General features: G+C 46.3%; 1 long non-coding RNA gene across 3 annotated transcripts; it reads right to left on the reverse strand.

The window, feature by feature from the left end:
* Positions 1-341: 341 nt before the first annotated feature.
* Positions 342-2,674, reverse strand: LOC118174643. 3 transcript variants are annotated; one of them, XR_004754719.1, is made up of 3 exons: positions 2,564-2,674; positions 2,367-2,413; positions 342-1,745 (listed from the first exon to the last, which is right to left on the reverse strand). It is a non-coding gene; the product is annotated as an uncharacterized LOC118174643 (long non-coding RNA). The 3 variants fall into 3 exon arrangements; XR_004754721.1 differs by having other exon boundaries at positions 342-1,808; XR_004754720.1 differs by lacking the exon at positions 2,564-2,674 and having other exon boundaries at positions 342-1,394; positions 2,367-2,487.
* Positions 2,675-11,939: the final 9,265 nt, after the last annotated feature.

The raw sequence follows: 11,939 nt of genomic DNA on the forward strand, positions 1-11,939 counted from the left end.
TGCACACTTTTTGGAAGAAAAATGGATGTGGGTAAATTATAGCGTCTCTCAAATGCCACTCTCCTCCTTTCCCTGCTCCTGCCCAGTTCTGTGGCTCAGGAATGCTGGAACCAGAGGAAAAAAAAAAAAAAAAAAAAAAAAAAAAGAAAAAAAAAAGGAGATTAACATGTTCCCAGCTACTCAGTAATAGTTCTTCTGCTAATTAAAGCAAATCAGCAGATTTAATGTACACATCTCAGCAGCTGGTTGCTTTTCTAATATCGCCAGGCATTAATCATCAGAGAATGACTTTTAAATAAATTAGCAATGAGCAACTGGAGAAACAAAATGATATAAGCATCTCCATTAGGAAGGCTGAACTATTTATTGAAAAGAAAAATATGTATTACCCAACCTTGTGCTTCTTTGATATCAAGCATACACGTTAAAAAGCCAGGAGAACTGGGACTTGGATCTGCCCTCGCACAGCATTTAATCTCCATGGCAGTCACAGGCTTAAAACATTTTAGTAACTCTCCCTCCTTTACTGTAACTGCATCTTCAGTGAACTTTAGCAATTAATATTGAAGACAATCAATACTGCAGTCAATACAGTTTTTTCAGGTACCAGTAACAGGCGTTGTGCTGGTGGCATGGAGTTTACTGATACCACAATACATCATCCAAGCCCCCCAGTAGCCTGCGAAACAAGGAGCTCTTTCCCGAAAAGCATTTAAATGCAAGATGTGGGATTAGATCTGCTTGCCATGAGTTTGGGGCTTTTCCTTGGCGGAAAGCACACAGATTTTCTCACTGTATAGGATTGTATTCCAGATACAAAGGAAAACCTAAATGGATTTCACCAGCATATAGGAAATTAAAGAGTTTAAGTTACTGCACTGTGCCTTCTGAAACCACGCAGCTTTGGCTGCTCTCGCATCCCATGGTGCGGAGGTTTTCCCCGGGTACGGGAGGCATCTAATCACAAACCAGCAGGGATGTTGAGAAGGGCAAACATGGAATAAACAGCCTGGCACCAGCCTGAACTTTGGTTCAGATTCAATATCAGCTCCAGCAAAATCACAATATGTGATGAAGGTACAGGCGGCTGTAATTATTCATTTCCTCTGGTCCCAGGTTTCAGACTCGTGGAGAGAGTTTTCTATCATAAGGAAAGTCAAGGTCCCTGATGAAAACTCCCCTGGCACATTCTTTGTGGAAGCTTTTGAAATGACCTCTGGATATTTGGTTCTGGGGAATTTCAAGAAATATTGAAAAGTGATGAATTGAAAAGCACCTGAAACTCTGTCAGACTTCTTTTGGATTTTGCATTTAATTGAATTTTATCCTGCATTGTCCCAAAGTGTCACTGAGATATGATGTGTCTTTTATAGCTTCTGTGAAGTGTTATCTTCCTGGAACAACAGAAAGTGTAAAGAGCCACTGAGATAGGCTGGATGTGGACACATTATTAAAAGCTCTCCGCGCTTTCTGATCTATGTGCATTTCTACAAGTGGATGGGAGCACTGGTCCCACAGCCCGTCCCAGCACTGAGCCTACTGCCGGTCACAGAGCTTTAAAACGAGACAGAAATTTAATTCAATGTGAAGGAAATACTCTCGGAGAGAAACATGGCATTTCTGCATCCGTCGTGTGACCAGAATGAATGCACGGTGACATCCTGCCGGGGCACTGGCTTTGTGCTGGCCGGGGTTGGGATGGATGCTGTGTCCTTCCTGCACCTTCCTCCCTTTCCTCGGGTGTCCTGTGCAATGTTAACAGTGGTGCATCAGGAGCAGAGCAAGTTTGGTCCTTTTCTGCTTTGAGGCTTTGGGAACAATTTTATAGAGGTTGTAGTAACATCATTCTGCTGGGCTTTTATGGCCAGTGTAATAGGCAGTAGGAAAAAAAAAAAAAAAGGAACAAAAAAAAAAAGAACAAAAAAAAGACTTCTCGTTTCCAAGGACCCCAGCACAATTCACCAAGCATCCCTGCCACCCTGCAGGGTGTGCACACCCCAGCAGTGCCCCTCCCAGTCCAAGTGATGGCACCAAGGTCAGAAAGGATGTCTCCTATCATCCCCCAGCCACAGCCACTGAAGGGGACTGCAGGAAGACCCCTCCCCAGTGCCCCCACACTTCCAGCAGAGTCCAGAGCTCTGGGAAGCTCCCCACTGGGGCTGCCGTGGGGATGGGGATAGGCACAGGCTGGGGCTGCAGAGCCCTCTGCAAGCAGGAGCTGGGCCTTGGTGCAGATGAATGAAATCCCAGCCACGGTGGTGTCATGTCCAGGTGTCATGTCCAAAATGGGTCCCAGAGGTCCAGAAGCACAAAGCTGCCGGGGTTGTAGTGTCTGTGCGCTGGCTGTGCCCATGTTACGAACCCACCTTGGGACAATACAGCCGTCCAGAACAGAGCCCTCCAAATAGGTTTTCTTCGGAACAACTTAGAAAAAAGTTAAGAGAGAAGATGAAAACTTTTTGAGAAGGAAATAAAGCCAGGCAAGAAATAAAAGATAAGTGTTGCTAAATGAGTAAATAAATAAATAAAAATGGGGGCCTGTCCATGGAGCTGTGCAGCTCACCATGTTCCTGAAAACTATGGAGAAGGGGAAGCACTGAGGTGGCAGATTTTGGGGGGTGATATGAAATTAGGCAGGAAAGAGGAAAGTGGCTGTGGAGGGGCAGGGTCTGATTCTGCCTCACAGCTGCTGGGATTCAGCAGCTGCAAATGCTGGGCAGTGCTTGTGGGGGAAACCAGCAGCAGTTCTGCCCCTATATGCCTAGATGTTAAAGAGGGGTAAGAAGTTAATGCCTATCTGCAGGAGGTAAAATAAAGCGCCGTGCAGACACAACACAACTTCCCCTGTCCCCCAAATGCATTTGAAAACGTCTCTGATGAAGGACCAGTGCTTTGTGCTGCACAAAGTGTGGCACAGAGCTCCCAAACCAGTGGCAGCATCTCTGCAGGCGAGTGAAAGTGTCCCCAGCATGGGCATCTCCACCCATGCACACCACCGGGGTCCTTCTGGGGATGCTGGGGACCATGAGAACAGGTTGGGTCAGGCAGTGCTCACCCTGAAGTTCAGCTCATCCCGTGTCATCTCAGACCAACCAAGTCCCTGAGGTTACGACCCCACGGCTGCATGTGAAAAGAGCCCAGGGCAGTGAGCTCAGGTGTAGGCACCTCCAAGGCAGACACCTGGGCTGGATCCCGTGCTGATGGGTCCCCACATCCACCAGCTGCTGCTGGGTGTTGCTGCCTTGCACTGCACCAGATCATGAAATGCAGCCTTGGTACCCAGCTCAGTTTCTATAAAATTAAAAGGGTAAGTACACAGTATGCAACAGATAATAATAGCAATAAATTGGAGCATGGCATCTTCCAGAATATTCTCTTTGTTCTCAGACTCTGACAGGTTTTTTTTCCCCTACTTGAAGCTGTATCACAAAAGATTATCTTTCTGCTCTTACACCCTCTAAACAAATAGTTTTCCTGATTTGTCACATGCCATGTGGTGCCTGCACTGCTCTTTGCTTTATTCTATTATCAAATGATTCCCCGCAGCTCATGGGAAGGGTGTTGCCAGCTGCTAATTTATGTCTGTTCCTCCCTAAGAAACAGGTGGATAGAGTTTTTCTTGGTCATCTGAACAGGGGAAAGAGCTTCTGTCATCTCCAAAAGGGCCCTTTCAACCTGGACCCTAGCAAACAAGAGCATTTCCAGCATCAGAATATTTTTAATTGGTTCCATTTCAAAATAAATAAATAAATAAATAGATAAAAAGGGAGGGGGGGCAGGGGAGGGCCTGCAAAGCTTTTGAAAGGGCCTTAATTCTTATTAATTTTCCCATAGCAGACATGGCCTTCTTTTGATGTGCAAATTTTAAGCTGTATTTTTCCCCACTCGGTGTAGATAGGGATCTTTGGGAGATGCTGATTGTACCAGCGCAGGATGGGGCAGGGGGAAGGGGAGGGATGGGCTCCGTGTGAGCACCAGGAGGGGCAGAAAGCAAGCAGCAGCCAGGAAGGGGATGCCTGAGGACTATTATAGAAGCAGTCCTGCCAGCAGAACCATCCTGCAGTGGGTACGGGACCCAGGAGGGGCTGTCTGCAAAAAGAACATCTCTCCTCCTGGCAGGGAGACACTCAAGAAAAGGCTCTCCATGGGCAGCTGGGCACTGGGGAGCACCCAGAAGCATCAGAGATATCAGCACCACCTAAAGCAGCCACAGCCGGGGCTCTGCCTGCACTGAGCTTCACCCTTGGCATGAGCCCCCTCTTCTCTCTATGCCCCAGGCTGTGTCTGTGTGCAGGGATGTGATCAAACAAGATCTCCAGCAAAGCTGATGGGAAATTCCAGTCTGGGTCACTTCTCTGGAAGAAAAAAGGTCCTCTTCTGGGAACAAAGAAACTAGAGAAAACTTGTTTAGAGGCAATGTATCACCTTTCCCAAATGGTGGAGCGTGTTTAAGAAAAGGAAAGAAAGGATGAATATGTCAGAGATTTCACTATGAAGAATCCAAACCAAAAAATGGAGCAATGGAAATCTCCAGAATGATCTTCTGAACCCTCAACAGCAACTCATTTCTCCTTTATTGGCTGAGTGTATTAATATGTCGTCGCCAATAAATTAAATCAGTTGTAAAACATTCTATGTAAGACGATTGTTATTTTTCCCTGTGTCTTGCAGTAACTGCATCGTTACCAACCACATTGGCTCTGCTGTCACCGTCTTGCACCTTCACTTGGTTCCCACCAGCACTCTCACATCCATCCCAGGTTTCTCTCACCGCAGGTACAGCCCACCACTTCGCGGCCTCCTCTCTAGAAATATAACTTTGCATTCAGCAATATTAATACACATGCTCACTGCAGTCCCCTTTGCCAGGTACTTCAGATCACTCTGTAAAAATTGACTTGTCCCCATGCACCAATTTCAGTCACCTGCAGAATTCATCTGGTGATTTAATGTATGCTTAGCTCTGGATCATTGACAAGGATTAGGACTGTCACAGCACCCTCCCAGGAACTCACACGCACTTTTCAGAAGTTTACGACCTTTTGGGGACGTTATATCCCCAGAGAAGTAGTTCAGTGAGTGGACTCAAAGTTATCGAAGGATTATATATCAAGTCAACCAGAAAATAAATAAATAAATTCAGGAAAGGCACACCCAACTTGACTATGAAAATTTCTTCTGCCCAGAATGAGTGGTAGAGAAGCCATCCTCAGTGAAACCAGGCCTTCACAGAGGTACGTGAAAAGAGTGCCATTTAACAGTGTGCAGTCAAGTGATAAACCAAGAGCAAAGCAATGGAGCTAACATGGAGAATACAAGTTTGACCATAACATGGAATTTATGCAGAAAATAAAGGCGATGATAACAAATGTGAAATGGAAAGATTTATTTATTTATGTATGTATTTATGCAGAGTCCTCAGGCTGGAGCAGGTCTTCCTGGCCAGGCTCACACATTTTTATTCCTCCTGTTGAAGGAGGAGGAAGGGCTGTGGATCCCAAGGGCAGGCAGCAGGATTTCTTGCTGAAGCTGGCACTGATTCCTTTGCCAGTGCTGATGTGGCAACATTATCACTGGGGGGGGCACCATGACAGCTGGTGGGAGGAAAACCCACCAGAGGGTCGCAGTGAGTCCCTCACACCTTTCCTGCCTTCCCTTCTTGGGTGGGCCTGGAGTGGATTTTAATGTCCTGCATTTTAATGTGATAAGCCAGATTTTATGCAGTGCAAATCCCCTGCCTTTACTTGCTGTGAATGATGAAATGCAGGGGCTTTGTTTGCATTTCAGCACCTCCCAGTAGCAGATTTCCCAGGCAACTTTGATGTGTTGTGTCTGTGAGTTATTGGGGGTGGATTTCAGCGTACAGAGAGGAGGCACAGTCAGCTTTGACCAAATGTCTTTAATCAGGGTTACTGAGAAAGATAACAGAATCAGCTCAGTCTCTCCCGATAGCAACTCAACCTGGGCTGTTGCAGCACAGAAAGCAGAGGAGTGGTGAATTTATCAGAAAAGTTATACCCTAGGATGAGGTGGTAAAAACAACAATTGTTCAGCTATTGATCTCCCACCAAAATATGTGTGAGTAGACTAAACTCAGACCCAAACCAGCTGAAAGAAACCTGGAATTACTACCAGGACGTGCAGCCAGTTTACACAAGAGTCCTGCAGACAGCATGGAGTGTGCCTGCAGGAAGATGCCACCGGTATCCACAGCAGGCATTTTCAGCCCAAAGCGGCCTCACAAAAAAAAACCTTGCTCTCCCCAGGAGCAGGGATGCTGGTGAGGAGGACTTGATCCTAGGGTCAGGTGCTCAGACCTGCCCACCACGTGAAGAAATCCCCCACCAGCTCATCCCCACTTTGGGCACCAGACAGGGACAGGCACTGGGCTGACCACCAAAGCCAAAGTGTCCTCTCCGGGAGGAGAAGGAGGGCTTGAACTGGCTCAGTGGAGAAAGCACAGCTCAGGCACACCAATGGGACAAGATTTGTCCATTTAGGTGTCAAAACCATGAAAACAAACCATTGAAGACAGTGGGAAGAAAGGAGGGGAAGTGATCTCTGAAAATCTTTTTAAACTTTCCTTGTATCTTAACTGAAGATACGAGGCTGAAAAATTTAACAGAAAAGTCCTGTTCCCGGAAGTTTAATTAGGCGTTGGCATATAAGATGTATTAAAGGTTCATATATTTCAAACAGTGCACAGAAAACGCAATAAGCCTGAAATATAACCTGCCTCTGTGAACAGCATGTCCATGGCACGTCTTCCATCAGCTCCCTGCCCCATCCCAGCACGTCACCAGTGGGACTGACCAGGGCTGCCAAGGGAAACCAACTGGCAAGACCAAATGTGTGGCCAAAAGGGCTTGGGTGGCTGCAGGGACCTCATTTAGCCAGATCCTCCTGGCAAACCACCGGACAAGCATTTCAGATGGATGCTTGGAGGTTTACGAAGCATCAGTGAGTATCTTTCCATAAAACTCGAGGGCACATTCATGGAAATGCATTGATCAGCTGAAGGATGTAAAAATACATCAGGATACTCAGAAGAAACATAACTGGTGTAATCAAAAACTCTCACCTGGAAAAACATGTCCCACCTGTCCAATGCATTTGACACCCGTGTCCTAGACTATAATGAAAACTCCAGTACAGTAAGAAACTGGGAAGAACTGGCCTACAACGTGCTGATGCTGTGAAATATTAGCCTTGGAAGTGTGACTTATTCATGTGGATAGACAAAGCAACCCAATTTTTTAAAGCTAAGAGGCTAAAGGGCAGAATTACTTTCTAAGCCTTGTTTTACTTTTTTTCACCTGCATGGTCTAGCAGAGGGACTCTACCTAGGGGGGTTGGTTGACTCGTTTAAATTTCATATTCCCCTGGTTTTTGGGTGGCCAAGTCAAGAGGGAACTGATTTTCAGAAAGTGCCAAAACCTTGCCCTTGAACTTTAATCCTCTTTGAGTTATTAAAGCAGCCAGAGCACCTAGCAACTTGTAACAACCTTGGCATGAGGCCACATCTAAGGGCTCAATGAATTTTTAAAAGACAAATCTTCTGGAAAAGGAGAGAGGGTGGAAAAGAAAAATGAGACATATTGCTGGAGCCAGGCCATGTTAGAAGACTTTTACAGCAAAGCCTAAAACGAAAATGTGGTGTGGCGATGGTTTTTTTTTCCCATTTCTTTTTTTTTTTCACCTGGAAATGTGCTTGCAGAAACTCTGCGCGGCGGTGGGGAGGGGGTGCCACAGCCCACATGCTTCACCCACCCCAGCAGCCAGGTTTCACAAAGGTACTTTTGGTAACACAGATGAAGATGCCAGCTCATAAATCTCTAAAGCTTATCAAAGTTGTTTTCCCCTCCCCCCCCAACCCCCCCCCCCCCCCCCCCTTTTTCAGCCCTGTATATTCTTAACCACCAAGATCTTCTTATGTATAATAAACACAAAAATGCTTCTCTTCCCAGCTTTGCTGCTAAAGCCAAGATGATTATAAAGCTAAATCCTCAGCATATGGCATGGGTACTGTGCTTGCAAATTTTTCACTGTGTCTTGCACTGAAGGGCAGGTTAACCCTTGGTGGGGATCTCAGGGCATGGTGGAGGGACCCTCCTCCAACGAACAGGATGTGACCACGGGGAGCTGGGCTCCTCCAAGCCCAAGACAGGGTGCCAGGTGTTATCCCGAGGCAGTCTGAAGATGCTCTTCACTGAGGCCGGCTTCTAAAAACCCGTCCCCCCACACCACGCACAGCTCAGGTGCTTCCTCCACAGACGGGGACGCAGAGCAGGAGAACCTCGGCCACCAGCTGCACCGAAAAGGGAGTGCAGAGACCCAACCAGGCTGTGTGTCCCGAGGGGTGACAGTCCCTGCAGACACCTCGAGGGGGTCAGAAATCTGCAAATTAGGGGTGTGTTTGCCACACAGTGCACCTGCAGAAAGAGCCCAGCTTTGGCTCACCGAGGCATCTTTCCATCAGGTGGGATAACAGCCCCACTGTGTGGCTCGGCAAGACCCAGCGCATCTCATACGCAGTGCAGGAGCACGGGCACGAAGCTGTCAGCCTTGGCAGGGAGCTAGGGACAAGTGTAGAGCATCATTCAGGGACAGGTCTAAAGGGTGGAGGAAAGGAAGAAGGATACAGTGTAAGCTCAAACAGATTTGTGATTTTCTTGTGTGTGTTTGTGTCTAAACATACTGCACCTTTTTCCTCTATCATTTACAGTTTTCTGCAAAGTTCTTGTATTTCTCTGTTTATTTTTTTCCCAAAGGAAGGGAAAATAGCATATTTTTTTAACATCATTCTCTCCCGCTAGTTGGACGTGAGGTGCCAGTACAAGTATTTATATCATCAGAAAGAGACTGAACTCCATGGATCCTTCAAAAACAGCTGAAGTGCCTTCCCACTTTACCTTGCAAAGACACAGAAGCAGTGCTGGTCCCTACAGGTAGCTCTGGAGAGACTGAGCTCTGCAGAGGGACAGCTCTGGCTGCCACAGAAGGGCATGGGGACACCACTGGGCAACCCTTCGCAGCTCAGACCTGCTGCTCCCCCAGGACTTCTGGTCCGTGGGCTCCTCTCATGCAAGGAAGGAGCAAGAGGGTAAGGCTGTGCTTCAGCAAGCTCAGGGGAACAGGAGAAAGTCATCACTAGAAGGGAATTGGGGAAGGTGTAGGGGGAGAAGAGGGGAGGAGGGTGCCTGTGCTGATGGGCGCCGCAGCAAACGGTGGGCACCGAACAAGGCTGCGTACGTGCACCATGAGTAACAGCGTTACCCTAACTCACCTGGTGGATGAATGATGTTCAACTTTGCAGTCAGTGATGAGACCAGTTGCAAAATAGAAAAAAATAATAATAAAAATAAAAAGACCAGTTCAACAAGTGCTCCAAGGTTGGGGAGAGGAGCTCTTCCACGATCTTGTAAATCTTAACTCAGGTCGCTGCTTAAAGGAAAGGCGTAGGAATACAGAGCAGGCTTCTCGATGCCCCGAGGCAGAGAATGTTTCTCTGAATACCTCCCACAAAGTAACAATACTGCAGATGGATGTGGCCAGAGGCTGAGTTTGAATGTGCACCACTGCAAATGCGCCATGGTCCAAACCCACCCCTGTGCATGACTTTCTGAGGAGCAAAGTTACAGCACGGAGCAGTGCCAGCACCAGGCAGTTTGCATGCTTCTTTTGCAAGGAGAAAAACTTCAGCCCAAAGTCACTCTTCGGGCTCCACCTATTGCAGTCATTAGTGCTGAAATGGATGATTGCACAGGTTCAAATATGCATTTTTGATCACATCTCAAAGAAAGGGTGCATGTGGCTGGCTGAAGCTGTATCTGTCAGAAGCTCACACGAGGCAACATAAATCAAGCAGTCCTGAAGGCAGTTCAGAGCCAAAGGGCTTCATTTGAAAGTATTCCTGTGTCTCACAAGGAGGAAGCTGCATACATATAGAAAATAAATAAATAAATAAATAAATAAATATGCTGCTGTTCCACTGGGCTCCTTCAGCACTGTGTTCACTGCGCATGATTGGTGTATACCATCAATAATCATCTAGATGAGAGCTTCAGACAGCTCTTTGAACAGTGAACACATTTTGTTCCAGGGTTGTCTTCTTCATTTCAAATGAATTTTAAACATGGGCAAGGAGCTGGATACACAGATGACTTGAAAGGTGCTCTCCCTTGCTGGCACTCATCCCTTCATAGCTCGTGATGCATGGCCCGCTGCAGCCACATGCACCATACCAGAAAGGATGTCAGCTGCGAACAGCCCTGGCCCTGAATGTGTGAGATTAACAGAATAACGACAGCCAACCTCCACGGCCCACATGCACCGTGCCCACATGCCTGGACAAGATGTACTCCCTTGTTATCAGGTACTCGAGTGTCTCAAAGAACAAGGAGCCCCGGAGAAGTGCTGTCTGCGAGAAGATGGAGGAAGTGCTGAGATATCCGGAAATCAATTATTTGACTCTGGAAGAAGCTTTCAGTAAGATCTTTTACGGGCAATTTGTCACTTGGTAAAGAACCATCCAGTTCAATGATTTAAAAGGAGCCATTAATATCTCATTGGGAAAAAAAAAAAAAAAAAAAAAAAAAAACGCCTTGAGGATGGAAACAGAGGTCAGTCAGGCATCCACTTTCTAAAGAACAACAGTGTTCTGTCCAAACAGAGTTACTTTCTTGTCTCACAATAACTTGTATTAGAGCTTTATTCCCAATTGCATCACAAGCACTCCCGTCAAGTCAGCCGTCTGCACATACAGCCTTGCTTCTATTCAGAGCAAAGTGCTCAGCAGTAATCTCCTTTGACCTCCGGTGAGAGACCATGTCCTACTGCAAATGACCACTGAAATGTTATAAAAAGGCTGAGCTAACCCATCAGGCACCAAATAAAGCAGCTCAACCTACAGCATCATTGTGTCCAAAGAAAGATGACCTGAGTCAGAACACAACTTGTGGGCATCAGTCTTTTCTACTGCAACTAAATCAGTGATTTAGTCCTTCATGGTCACTCTTTAAAAGTGGACAACATTAGTAACAAAATCAGCTTGCTTCCTAAACAGGAGCAAAACAACAGAGTGGATAATCCTGCAAAATGGTTTTGGAAGGGGGATGAGAGCCCAAATACTTTGAAATTATGAGGCAAGGGGAGGAAGACAGCACATAGCTCTTTGGATGTCAGGGAGGAACTGCAGGGTGAGACCTGCAAATCACGGGGATGTGATCACCAAGCAGGTCCAGAAGACAAGAATGTTAGTGAGTCATTTGACAAGAGGACTCCAAAACTAACCGAAGGTGGAGGAAGGCCATTTGTAAGAAATCATCTAAAAATGTCAAATGGGTCATCTATGTTGGTAACACATTATCTGTGGTCTCGCTGAAAAGCTCGTAGAAAATGGTAAATTATCTGATCAAGAGAAAATGTAGTTTCACCACTGAATAAACCCTTGGATCACTCATACTTTAGCTTCTGCATGGGGTTTTGATCCCCTCATCTCAGACATGTTCTTGAGCTGGGAAAGCATCAGAGAAGGTAAGAGGGTTATCAAAGGTCTGGAATAGTTTTTGTATGAGAAAAACTGGACAACATGACCCTTCAGCACAGAAAAGAGATTGCCTCAGTAGACATATGGAAGAAGTCAACAAAGTCATGAGAACTGCAAGAGGATGTGTAGGGCTCAGCTTTTTCTTTCTCTTCCTACAGAAAGACGAGAGGCATCAAATTAAACAAGTGTCAATCAAGCTCAATCAAAGCAAACCAAAAAGAACTTATTCTTATGCATGAGGTAAGAGACTTGCTGACCTTCTTGCCATAGAACACTGCAGGTGCTAGAAAGGTTGCATTGGCTAAAGGGAAAGGATTTGGGAAATTCACCAGGGGCTGCCAAACACCTCAGCAGGCCTTACAAATCTGTAAGAAGCCTCTGAAGCAAGAAA

The sequence above is a fragment of the Oxyura jamaicensis genome, chromosome 15, assembly GCF_011077185.1.
Source record: "Oxyura jamaicensis isolate SHBP4307 breed ruddy duck chromosome 15, BPBGC_Ojam_1.0, whole genome shotgun sequence".
Taxonomy (NCBI): domain Eukaryota; kingdom Metazoa; phylum Chordata; class Aves; order Anseriformes; family Anatidae; genus Oxyura; species Oxyura jamaicensis.